Source organism: Solanum verrucosum, unplaced genomic scaffold (assembly GCF_900185275.1).
Source record: "Solanum verrucosum unplaced genomic scaffold, falcon-dt-bn FXZP01000253.1, whole genome shotgun sequence".
Taxonomy (NCBI): domain Eukaryota; kingdom Viridiplantae; phylum Streptophyta; class Magnoliopsida; order Solanales; family Solanaceae; genus Solanum; species Solanum verrucosum.
Window position 1 is genome coordinate 1014324 of NW_026019984.1, and position 2980 is coordinate 1017303.

The 2980-nt window shown below is 31.8% G+C and overlaps 1 pseudogene; it reads right to left on the reverse strand.

Annotated features, from left to right (window-relative positions):
- Nucleotides 1-208: 208 nt before the first annotated feature.
- On the reverse strand, nucleotides 209-846 carry LOC125818328 (kiwellin-like; annotated as a pseudogene).
- Between the last annotated feature and the right edge of the window lie 2134 nt (nucleotides 847-2980).

Consider the following 2980-nt stretch of genomic DNA (forward strand, 5'->3'; position numbering starts at 1 on the left):
GAAGAAGTCAAACTTCACAACATAAATTGAGATGAAAGAAAAATATAATTAGTTGAAATTATACCGTAGTTGATTATTTTTAAGAAACTCTAATGTACATCTTATTACATGTAAGATGACACGCTTATTCAAGAATTATATAATTTGAGACATATAAAGTTACTGAATTCTATCGAATTCATAACTGTAACGATCGCTCCATGTTGGCCTAAACCATGGACCAAGTGACAGGAACAATACCTAAATTTGTATTTAACCCTAAAGCTCTCCACACAGCAATAGAACCATCCACTATGTTATTTTTGCATGGACTTTGAAAAGCATGTTCCGCATCACAACCCATAGTAGAATCACATTCATCCACCACTTTAGCTGTAACATTCTTTCCATTATTAGCATGAATTAGTATCATTTTACCACACCTCGAACGTCCTGCAAACCATCCGGTGGACAATGCTACTACTCTTTCATTATTGTTATGATATTTCCCATCACATGATGATGGACCACCACCATCTCCGCCTTCACTGAAATCGTTGAGGGTAAGTTGAGCAGGCGTTGAGGAGGTGACAGGTGGCGAGCAACGGTATATTAGGTGCACACCATTGCAATTGAGTGTGCCAGACGGACGACATGTATTGGTTGGAGTTGGAGATGGGACGGAAGGAGGGCTACTTCTGCAAATTTTGATTCCAACGTTAGGATCATCGTTACATTTTCCGTTTATGCAAATTAATTGACCATCACAATCGTCCCATGTTTTACAAGGGCCGTTACATTGAGAAATGGCGTTAGAAGTGGAGATGAAAATGGTGAAAATTAGTGAAGAAAGGCTAGATTGGACATTGTGGCTATTTTTGTAATGATTGAAAAGGTTTTATGTGTAAGGAAGTGTTGATGGGTGAAGAAAAGTGTCTAAATGGATGAATATATATACGGAGAAATGATATTGTGATGAGTCGTGATTTTCGGCTAGTAGATGTCTACGTGTCAATTCTAAGCACGTTATTTATTCGTTCAAAATTAATTTTTTCTAAATTGAAATGAACTGAATCGGGATAAGTTCAACAATGAATAAGTTTTACTCATTCTTTCTTTTTTTCTAAAAAGAAAATTCTTCAATGAAGTGGTTTGATCGAGCATCATGAGGTCTCAAGTTTAAATTCTAACATAGACAAAATGCTAAGTAATTTCTTTATATTTATTTTAACTTTTGGTGAAAAAATTATCTGGCATGTGTCGCTAATAGTAAGTGACATATTTTTGTAGAATTTGATTGAAGTACACCAGGCGATCCGAATACGACGATTATATATACATGTAAAAATCCTTCCAAATTCTATACAAATCCTATTTTAAATGTAAAAATCCTTCCAAATTCTATACAAATCCTATTTCAAATGAACTTACATCTGGCTACCCTATGCACAAAGACTTGCATGGATGCACGGCTTCTGACATTAGGTGGAGTAGCAAGTTGATTGATTGATTAATTAATCGGAGTTGTGGTAGGATGGTTTGAAATTTACCCCAAAATTAAAGGGATTAAATTCAATTTGTTGGAAATGAAGTTTTTTGCTGGAAGGATTATTTTCATAAACGAGCTTTGCAACATGCAAATCCAAATTAGTACTAATAAACTAGATGGCAATATTTTGTGTTAAATTTCTCCTGGTTAATTAATTAATTATTTTTTCAAGTAATTAACATTAGGTAAATCAAGAAATAAAAGGAGAGTAACATTAGGTAAATTATGTAAATATACGCTATTCCTACTACTCCTATCCTAGGTAGTGGCTGCTAATTAATTAATATATTCATTTTTGACTCAATAAGGAAAAAATATATTTCTAGATCTATTCCAACGATAAAAAGATAAAAAGACAAAAAGACAAGTCTATTACATAAATAGGTGAATGAAACAAGGCAATAAAAAAGGAATCTAGGAACAACTATAGAGGATTAATTTCTCCATCTTAAAATATCGATCATTTTAAAGGTCAAACACAAACACAATAGAAAAATACTCATCACATATTTGTCAATGATTTTATATTTGGTTAATCCTTATTCTTTGAGAAAGGGTTTTGGACGGGAGCCCTATTTAAAAGAGAATACTAGTTTCTTTGTCTCAAACCATCTATCGTGTTTTTCTTATAAGCTAATTAGTTATAAATATTCAACTACCTAATACTTCATATATATCAATTTGAAACAGTTACCTATATATATCCCATGTATAACAACCGTAAAATAAATGTATAATGTATATACTCTAAAATTTTCTTTTGTATATGAAAGTTCCTTCAAATAAATAAATGTTAAATAATCAATTTTATGTGAAGTTCTTGAAATTAGTACGCGTAGGACATATTGTATTATGCTATGTAGGACACACGTGTTTACTTGACTTCAACTCACATCTGCACCTTCCAAATTTGTGTCTGTACAAATATATACCTAAACTTGTATAAAATTGAATAAATAGACACACATGTCCTACGTGGGATAATACATGTAGGATACAAATTTGCCGTTCAGGACTCCACGTAGTATGAATATGTCTATTTGTTCAATTTTATACTAGCTTAAGTGTCTTTTCAGCACACCCATAATTAGAAGACATATATGTTAGTTGATACCAAATTAAATAATACGTTTATGTATTATATCATTTTTTTACTAGTACAATACGCCCATACTCTCCTTAGTCCTTCCCTTTTTTGGCAAATTCAAAGGAATGATAAGTTCGTGACATGATGTTAAAAAAAGAGAGAGTCAAACATCACAAAATAAATTGAGACGAAAGAAGAATATTTTTAGTAAGAAATTATATCGTAGTTGATTATTTTTAAGAAACTCTAATGTACATCTTATTACATGTAAGATGACACGCTTATTCAAGAATTATATAATTTGAGACATATAAAGTTACTGAATTCTATCAAATCCATAACTGTAACGATCACTCCACGTTGGC